This window comes from Pteropus alecto, unplaced genomic scaffold, assembly GCF_000325575.1.
Source record: "Pteropus alecto unplaced genomic scaffold, ASM32557v1 scaffold5, whole genome shotgun sequence".
In the NCBI taxonomy this organism is placed as follows: domain Eukaryota; kingdom Metazoa; phylum Chordata; class Mammalia; order Chiroptera; family Pteropodidae; genus Pteropus; species Pteropus alecto.
The window spans coordinates 23,652,071-23,662,167 of NW_006441953.1; the positions used below are offsets into that span (position 1 = coordinate 23,652,071).

At 38.1% G+C, this 10,097-nt stretch overlaps 1 pseudogene; it reads left to right on the plus strand.

Moving 5' to 3' along the window:
- Nucleotides 1–448: 448 nt before the first annotated feature.
- Nucleotides 449–565, plus strand: LOC112485631 (annotated as a pseudogene).
- Nucleotides 566–10,097: the final 9,532 nt, after the last annotated feature.

Here is a 10,097-nt window from a genome sequence, read left to right on the forward strand (position 1 = left end):
CTTTTCTTTTCCAGAAGAGGAGCATTGTAATGACTTAGCCACAAACCAAATAAACAAAGCAGCAATTGCCTCTTGTACTATAATAAGCCTTTGCAAACATGCCCTGCATTTGCACATGGCTTCCTTAATAAATGGATGCTATTTTCTTATGTTCACCAGCAGTCATATCAAATAAGAGATGCAATTTAAATTTGCTCTGCTTCTCAGGGAACCACTCTTCAATACAACTAGCATTTTAAAAAATGAAAAATGTATTTTTCTAAAATCTCTTCCTCTTCTATTTTAATGTGCAAGCACAAAACAAACAGAAAAAAAAAAAACAACGCAAAAACCAAGAGGCACAGAGAAGGCCGAATAGAAGAATCTGTGAACCCGTTAGAAAGCCAGTGAGCAAGGCAAGGAATAGTGACTGGTGGAAGCCCAAGCCAGTTACCTTCTATCCAAAATGGAACACGGCCATGCTACACTGAACGCCCGATCCCATCCGATCTCGGAAGCTAAGCAGGGTCGGCCCTGGTTAGTACTTGGATGGGAGACCACCTAGGAAGACCAGGTGCTGTAGGAGGAGTAAAAAATTAAAAAATAAGGGATTGTAAGCTGACAAGGTCCTTGCAATCTGTGAGGTCAACCAAGGGTTGCCTCGCCTAAAAAGAAAAATAAAAACATAAATAAAAATAAATAAAAAATGAAATATGCCCAGACGGGGTGAAATCGGTACCAAATTCAAAGCTTAAGCAGATATTCAAAAAGAAAAACTAACATCAGGAATCGACATGCCAGGTGACAGACAAATACGTGCTCTGCCTGGAGAGCTCCTTCCTCTTCAGCTGGATAAATTCTACTCATCTTGCAGGGCTCAGCTGAAATATCACAGCCTTGAGACAGATTCTGATATAATTCCCTCCTCACCTTCATGTAGTTATTCCTCTTCTTATAATTACCTTAATAACCTTCACTCTTCTTCCATAGTTCTTCTCATTACTGTAATTACAGAATTATCTGTGTAATTATTTGAGGTCTGTCTCCCCGTCTACAGAGAAAGTCCTCTGGGGAGAAAGACCATGTTGCCTCGTTCACCTGTACATTTCCAGGGCCTCACACAGTGCTTGGCACACGGTACAGACATTAATTCCAATGGCATTCTGCTGAGTGGTAGGGCTGGCATCAAGTTATTTTAAAAGGACAAAGCACCTGAGAAGATTCTAGCCTGACATTTTCCTTTTGGCCAATTTTTGGGGGGCGAAAAAAAAAACCTAGAAACCAATAGAACATTATCTCTTAAATCATCTAAGAAATCATCTGTTTTGAAAAACACTTTGAAAGATTGTAGAAATTTTTCTCTAGACCTTTTTTCTTGAAGACAAACCCCATCATATCACTACGTATGGAATACGCCTCTGAGATGATGAGAACTAAGCTGGTATGGAACAACTTCCTATTCCACCACAGCCCTCCCCTCATTTCTTTCCCTGGAAAAGGACTATGGACCAGCCCATAAACTTCAGATCAATCTTTAGTCCATCATGCAAGCTTTGTCACTTCCTAATATGTAATTCCCAACTTCCTTCTCCTGTTTGAAAGGGCCCCATTTTTCTCTTTTACAATGGCCTCAAAAAATTGTAAAAATGGAAAAATATGGGTAAACGGCCTATCTCTGGGTCTGTGACAGACACCAATGTTCTGTTTTTTGCTTTCTTTCATGGCACTCCTTGTCCTCAAGTGCCCTCTGCTCTTCAATCTTATTACAGACTCTAGACTTTTCTCCCACTTGCCTCCTTATTCAAATCCACTTCAAACTCGCTCTCAGAGCAGAAAGGATCTGATCATCAAATTCAGACGAAACCCTCAATGATTGATTGGGTTTTATTTTTTAAACTAACATTTATTGAGATTTCATATAATCTTGTTTAATGCAATAACTCCATAGATGGGAACTATTTATTAATCCCTCTTTATTGATGAGAACTCTGAGGCTTATAGAGCTTAAGTAACTTGTCCGATATAATATAGCTTGTAAATGGTGGGCCCAGAATTGAAAGCCAGGTCTGTCTGACTCCAGATTCACTCTCTCCACAGCAACACGCTGCCTTTCCACTTTCTTCTGTTAATACCCTTGTTCCACCCAAATAGTGAAAACTTTCAATGGATAATTGCCTGGTTAGATGCCAAGTCTAGCCCAAAACTGTGATACCACATGTGGCTGGCATAAAATCGTTAATTCACAAAGGTCCAACCACATCATCTTCAGCTGGATATTGTAACAGACACCTTAGCAGATGGCTTTGACTTCAGCTACTATCATCAGGAGACATTTGTAGTGACAGACAGAACACAGAGTAAAAAAAAAAAAAAAGTTATTTGAATAATGGAAACAATCTTACAGTCATCAGTCAACCTGGAAAATATTCTTTATTCTCAACTGAAATCATAACCACTTCAGAAGGCATATTTAGATGGAGGATATTCTAGGTCATTTAAAGGCTTTAGAAAAAAGGTCACTGTTCCTTAACGATTTTAACTTAATTGTGTAATAACAACTAGATATAAAAATAGCAATGACCATTAAAATGAAATGTGGTTGCTACGCTCAGTATAATCAAATCAGAAAATCTAGAAGAATGTACATTCAAGCATTACTGACCAAGTGACAGAGACCTGTTTACACTGAAAATATTAGCTCAGACACAAGGAAGATCCTAGACCAAAAGGCCAACATGAGATGCAGATGGGGGCCAAACGAGCTAAAGACACAAAACCAAGGGCTCCAAAGATGATAACACTCTACAAAGGCCAGATGAAATACTACCTTTCTGGTTAAGGCATTCAAAATACTATAGTAAAAGAGTTTGGTAATTTACCACCACACCCCAAGAATCTTCTACGTAAGATATATCTGTGTGTGTGAGAGAGATTTTATGCTTACACTGAATATTAATAACTGCACATGTTCATTCCACAATGCGAGCTACATTCTCAAAAATAAAATCCTTTAATTGTCTTTACAAGGTCTTGCATTAAATAACCCTATTTCAGTACTGTTAATGGTAGCTGTACCAAGTGCAGGCACAGTAACCTTCCTGGGAATCACTCTGTGTTCAGACATGGTTCAAGTCACCTTTCTTAGAAAATGATGTCTGAATAGAGCCTGATCCAGTGTTAATGAACAAAACAAATGTTCCTCCTTTGAAGGTTCTCACCGACAGAGCCATTTTCTTGGCAGTCAACCTGCTTCTCATCCTTACCCAAGATGCATTTTTTAAGGTCTATTCTATGCCAGGCCTGTGTTAAATACTGGAGATACCTTGAAAGGACTCGCAGTAGAGGAAATAAGACATAGAAGTTGAACTAAAATGGTAGGTTCCCAGGATAAAAACTGGTGCAAGATACAGTGGCGGCACCAAAGAGGAAGTGGTTGATTCTACATGGGGGACAATGGCTCTCAAAACATTTAGAAAGATGGTGAAATAAGAGGTAAATCTAGAAAGTGAAGTGAATGTTGCTTTCTTATTGGAGACAAAGAGGTGGGGGGCCGGGGGTGGATTGAACCTTACAGTAGGATTTTAATACTAAGATCCATGTCAGTGCTAGTTATCCTATTAACAGAATCTTGGGCCTACACACAGAGCTCAGTAGTAGGCCAGTTCCCTGGAAACACACCCAGGAGCCCTTTTATCTATTAAGTATAATCCAGGTCCCTGCCATCTGTAAGAAACTCTGACTTGTTGATGATTTTGAAGGGGATGACTAGACGGACCTCTCCTAATCACAAATAGAACCCTTGAAGTAAGTTTGGCACCAGAAATTGGTGGTAGACATAACAGACATGGCAAGCAAAGGGAGAAGTACTATGAGTTTGGCAGAGGCATTAGGGAAAAACAATAATAGTAATAACTAAGATTGATTGAATGCTTACTGTGTGTTATGAGTACTTTTTATACTTTATAGGCATGAAGTACAAGGATTATCCCATTTGAGAGATGAGGAAGCCAGAGCAAAGAGATATTAAGTAACTTGCTCATGGTTACAGAGCTAAGAAGGAGGTGATCTAAACAGGAGGCAAACCCAGGAGGTCTCAGTGCAAAGTTCATGACAAAGTTCACGCTGCTAGAGGGCCTCGAAACCAACAGTGCTGTCTAAACAGTTTGGCAGGAGCCAGAGTCCAGGAGGATGATTAGCAAACTCTGACCCTAGAGAACAAGTCACTAGGTCTGTGCTGGGTACTACCCTCCCTGCAGGGCTGGAAGTCTGGGGCCTGCTGCTGGAACAAAAGCAGATAAAGCCACACATTTCACTGGGGTTAGGTACACTTTCTCTGAAGCCTGAAACTGCTGAAGACAATAGTTTCCCTTCGATTAGTACAATAGTAGTCCCTTCCGCCTAACCAATTAAAAAAAAATGCTTTGAACCTTCTAAAAATAGCTCCCTCTCGATTATCACTTCCACAACTAGCAGGCCCCAGAAGTTTCCACTTCATGTCTGTTTTGTATATTTAAACTCATGATCTTCATATTAATTCTTCCAAAATGACATTTTATCATGAAGAGTATCTCCATTTAATGTCCCTGTGTCAATATTAATGATGGCATTTGCGTGTTTATTAGGTAAAAATTGGGTCCTGACAATCACACAGTCAATTCCAGGGTCCACGAGCTCATTCATCAGGGCTTCTCAATTGCTTTTTTAATTTCTTCTGTTGACACTGACCCTGTGTGAGGTTATTTATAAAAATCTTTATGAATATAATTTATGACTTAATTTTAGCAAGTATTAGATAGATGTTATCGCTGAGCCCATGACCTGAGGTAGCGAAGATTTCCTATCAGATAACATCAGGATTCATTTAAATTTCTCATTTTGTGATTCCTGTTCTATTTCCCCAGCAGCTCGAAGGGTCAAATATAAATGAAAGAGAAATGTCTTTCACATTAACTGATCTTTATTGATTCCTTGGAACAGAAATGTAGATCTTTCTAAAGCAATTGGACAAATGACCTAAAGAAAGACAAAGAACATTTTTGTGTGTACCTATAACAATTATACCGCACATGAGATGTTTCTCCAACATATGCAATGTATTCTATATTACAGTATTTTTAAGTTTATATTTTTAAATAAAAAACAGAGACATATTTTTTAACTGGAAAAGTCTTAAAAAAAAAATGCTCATTCAAGGATTTCAAACTGACCACGCACAGGATAAGTAGCGTTTAGCCTGTAAGGAGAAGAGTTTTAAAAATACGAAAATGCTTAATGAGCCTTGATTTCTAACTTCTTTTGAAAAGTCAAAAGATCTGGCGACACTGTGCCAATACTTCCCCATGAAATAACGGTCGCTCCTGGAAAAGTCTGTGTAATCTCCAGATGTCATCGTCCCATCATCCATTTCTGTCTTACACCTTATACGCTTCATTCTCTCATATCACTTGCCTGATCTCTGAAGGCTTTGAGGCTGTCAACCCCAGTTCTTGTCCAACTATCTCATTTTACAGGTAAGGACACTGACAACCAGAGAGATTAAATAACACGTTCACACAGCCAGAACGAGGATCAGGTCCCGGTCTCCTAACCCATGCCGCACTATTTTCTTAGTGTAAATTTTGCTCTTAACAACATCTTTTGGGCAGACATATGGATGCATGTTACTTAACACCTCACTGAGTGTAATGAATAGATAAATATTATTGTGCCTCTGCTCTTGCCAAAGACGACCATAATGATGAGAACCTAATTTACGGATCCTACGTATCTGTCATCAGAAAGGAATACTAGCTGTGAGGATTGACCAGAAAGATAATATGTGATGCCATATTGTATTGATTCCTGTCTGATACCTGCAGTAGCGATTAGGCAACTCTAAACACAAGTACTGCCAAGCCCAGGAAACAACATGGTCTTAGAAAGGGCTGATGATAAAAAAAGACAAGACACATCTGTGTTAGGCTGCCAAGATGGCCCAATGATCCACATCTCCAGGAATTCGTGCCCTTAAGTAATTCTCCTCTTGAGTAAGGGCTGGACTCAGTGACTCACTGGTAATGAATAGACTATGGCAGAAGTAATGGTATGCCACTTGCGAAGATTAGATTATAAAAGACTGAGGCTTCTGTCTTGATTGGGTTCTCACTTGCTCGCTCTTGGATTGCTTGCCCTGTTGAGAAGCCAACTGTCATGATGTGAAGCAGCACTGTGAAGAGAGCCACGTGGTGAAAGACAGGCTTACCAACAACCACACGAGTGAGCTGAAAGTGGAACCCCACCCCAGCCAATATGCTAGATGACACCATAACCCCAGGAAACGGCTTGACTGAAACCTCATTAGAGATTCTGGGCCAGAAGAATCTAGATAAGCCATTCCCAGATTTCTGACCCACAGAAACTATGAAAAAATAAATGGTCGGTTGCTATTTTAAGCCATAAGTTTTGGGGTAATGGGGTAATAATATGACAAATTACCCCAAACAAATAGGCTCCTCAACCATAGACAGAGATCACAGATTTCTGAGTTCCCCATGTGTGTTAAGCCACCTAAATTTTTATACATATTACAAATAACATATACTGATATGTGTGTGTGTATATATATGTACACATATATCAGAAATGTGGAAGCATACTGATTAAAAAACATACATATGAGTAAAAGATGGAAGCATACCAATTTAAAAAACACATATAAGTAAAACAGAACTGTGTTCGAATCCTGGCTTTGCCATTTATTACCTAGATGACCTTGGAAAGATACTCAGCTTTCACTTCCTCATCTGGAAAATGAGGTTAGCATTCTCACTGCATTTTATAAATGATTCTACTTTTATTCTGAATCACTCTCTATTGCAGTTACTGGTTGCAGTTCACTCTGAGGTCAGATCTAATTCCAGTGGGCTCAAACCAAATACCAGCCAGAAGGTCATCTATGCATTGTAAAACACCTAGGCTTCATGGTGGGCTCTTCTGGCCCACCCTAGACTAGGCTCACCTTCGCCAGGAAGCTTTGTGAGCATCATATTGACTCAGCTGTGAAACAGTGTTTATAGACATCTCCTTTATAAAGATGATGTATGATATGTGTCCAAATGCCATGTACTATTTAGGGAACAATGATTAGTTGAATCTTTACACTGTTCAACATGAGTAGAAGAGAACGGCTGTCTGAATAAACTTATTCTAAGCCAAAGTTCAAGATTTCTAAACCATCATCCTACAGATTATGACTTTTCTTTTCATTTTCATAATCGATATCTTTAGCTTGCTCACTCCCTATAGGAAAATAAATTTTCACAGAGCAGCTTACTCAAGATTATTTACAGATGTAAAATTTTGCCATCTAAGGTCAGTGACAGCTCAGACCAAGAGTCTCTAGTGTTTGTATGGAAAGCTGTGGTTGTTTTGCTGTGTCATCAAGCCCCAAAAAATATGCCTGAGCCATTATTCACGATTTGATGTAAGTTATTTAGAACCTATTTAAATTTGCTCTTTTATTTAACACAGTTTCACTGGACATGTTTCTGTGCCAGGCACCATAATAAACACAAAGATAAATGAGATGCTACATTTAAACTAAAGTTGGGTTATAATCTAATGGCAGTGACAAATGTTTAAAGAAAGAATAATAATGCAATTTATTAAGAATAAGTTCAACACTCTAATGTACTGGAGGTGCACTGGTTATAGAAAGCAGGAAGGAAGTTCTACATCAGGAGACAGTGAAAGAATTCTGGGAAGAGAGAGAGTTTGAGTTAAGCTGGAAGATACTGATGGGTGGAGAAAGGAAGAGGCTCACAGGGCTACAGGTCCAATCATATAAACAAAGGCAAGGAGGTATTTGAAAAGTCTCAAGAATATACAGCTGAAGGTATCTGAAGGTTATAATGGAAGATGAGGATGGAATGGAAAGATGAGCCCAGATCAGGAAAAATATCGAGACACAAAGGAACAAATAATAAGCTAGGGCATCAGCAGTTAAAATGAAAAGGAGGTCAACAAATTAAAGAATAACAGCCAACTTAGAAAAGAACTGTCACAATTAGAAAACTGATTGAATGCATGTACTATTTTATTTGGGGGCTTTTTGTTTGAAACAAAAAGGTGAAAAAAAGAAAAAGAAATAAAAGCCATGAAAATAATGAGATGATCAAAAAAGAAGGGATAGAGCAAAAAGAAGAGTTAATCATAGAAGACACAAAAAGGATAGCTGAGAAATGTTTCATTTGAGGAGTTAGTGGGACATTCGGGGTTTAAGATAATAGAAAGCTTGAAGGCTAATGTGTGAATGATGGAGAAACGGTTATGAGAATTACTTTAAAAAGTAAATGGCACACAGTATAATAGAGGATCTAATGCAAGTATTGTATAAGTCCTCGGGAGGCTTAGCATTGAGCTTAAGTCTTGAAAATTCATTGCTCCTATAAACCACGACGGAGACAGGTAAACTTTTTTTTCAAAGGCCGGATAGTTTTTTAAGATCGCATTGGTCTCTACTGCAACTATTCAATCTGCCGTTAAAATGCAACGGCAGTGATAGACAATACACAAACATAGGGCATGGTTATGTTCCAATAAAACGTTACTTCAAAACACAGGTGTCCAGCCTGCGAGCAGTCATTTGCCACACCTGTAGTGAATATTTGATGATCCCACTTTATTCAATATAGATTACCTCATATTTACTAATAATGTAAAGCATAGAGGGAAAAAGGAATAGCTAGTACTTATAGGGTGCTTGTGATATGTCAGATACTTTGCTAAACATTTTTAATACGTACTATAGTAGCTCACTTAACACAAAACTATGAGGTATAAATTACTGTCTCCCTTTCCAGGTGAAGAAGTTGAAAATCGAGGTTAATTTACCCAAAGTCACTGGTAAATGATGAAACTAGAGTTTTAAAGGCAAGGACTTCCTCTTCAGGCAGTACACTAGACTAGCTAGTCTGAACATCTCACCCACTAAAAATTATAGTAAGGTTTAAAAAGCCATTTCTGAGCTCAAAAGAAAGCAAGAGAAATCCCCGAATACCATAAAAAGTAGCTGTATATTATAAAATGAGTGCTAAGTAAATACAAAACCTAGGACTTTCCTGCTAGCAAGTGACAGTGGTGGGAACCCAGAAAAACCAGGACTGCTGGTCACACAGAGAAGGGACCTGAGACCCATGAATAAGCCTGAGATCCTTGTATAAAGCAGGATCTATGAATGGGGCTCCAACCTTAGTGAAAGATCAGATCAGAAATAAAGATCAGAAAACAAAGCATCCCTCTCCTGCCAGAGTGAAAAAAATCTGTCTCACTCTATCACAGACCATTTTATGATAATAAATGTCCCTTTTATTTCTTACAGTTCTCTCAGTTGAAATCTGTTCTGTCTGGTATTGATAAGCTCACAGTCATTTTCTTATGCTTACGGTTGTCATGCTCTATCTTTTCAATCCTTTTACTTTCAAAGTTATTTGTGCATTCATAAATCGCCAGAACCGATGACCACAAGACAGAGATATAATTCGAAAACGAGATGAACTTTAAAAATCTAATTAGTGTCCTCGGAAAAATTAAAGAAATCCAAAGATATAAAAACACAGATACTTATGAAAAAGGGACAATTAGAAAAATAGACATATTGAAGGATTTAAAAGGCAATTTATCAGTCTATATTGCAAGAAGTTACAAGAAATATACAGATTATCTTACTCAGCTTTTCCTATGCAAACAACAACTCTTAAATCTCAGTGGTTTACAAAAAGCATATGTTTCTTGCTTATGTTACAATGAAGGATGCAGGGTGGCTGTGCAAGTGTGTCTGACGAGGGTGGGGGGTTCCCAAATTCATGTTTCTAGAAAACATTAGAAACATAGGCAATCAATCCAGGAGACTCAATGTTAGGCTAAGAAGGTTCAAGAAAATAAGAACAGAAAAAAAGAAAAAATGATGAAACACATTTGTTAAAAAATAAAATTTATAAAGGTAAATAAAAAGAGAAATTTCTAAATTGAAATGGCCCGTTTGATTTCCAAAACAGTATATGACCCACTCCAAATCAAAAACTATAAAATTCCAGAACACTATAAAGAGAAATACCCTAAAAGTTTTCTTAGAGAAAAAA